The following is a 483-nucleotide window of genomic DNA, read 5'->3' on the forward strand; positions in this document are numbered from 1 at the left end:
GGTCCCCTCCCCTCTTTCGCCCTGTGCCCCAAGAGCGCTGTGTGTGCAGATCTCTGCTCGTACACACACGCACACAGGGGCCCCCAGGAGCATTGAGAGGGAGCCCCCCAAAGGGGTCCAGGGGTCCCTCTCTCAGAAGGGTGGCCTGTGCAGTCCCTGTGCCCCCCCTCCCAAGAGTGTGCAGCTCGCACTCGCAGCGTGTGCCCGGGGGGGGGGGGTCACGTTTCCCTGCAGGCCTCCGGGGAGGGGGGACCCCTCGCTCCTGCCCCCGGGGTACAGGCCCCCTAGGAGGGGACGGGGTGTGTTCCCCCCCCCTTGCCCAGAGCTGCAGGCTCTCCACGGGAGAGGCGCGGGGAGCCTCGAGCATCCCCTTGCCCCTGGGCGGGGTCTGGTCTCCTGCCCCCCGAGGTGGGGGGAGTGAGGGAGGGGGCAGCCCCGGCGCGGAGACAGGGGCCGCTCGCTCGCTCGCTCCCCCCTCCCTCC

Source organism: Caretta caretta, chromosome 15 (genome assembly GCF_965140235.1).
Source record: "Caretta caretta isolate rCarCar2 chromosome 15, rCarCar1.hap1, whole genome shotgun sequence".
Lineage (NCBI taxonomy): Eukaryota > Metazoa > Chordata > Testudines > Cheloniidae > Caretta > Caretta caretta.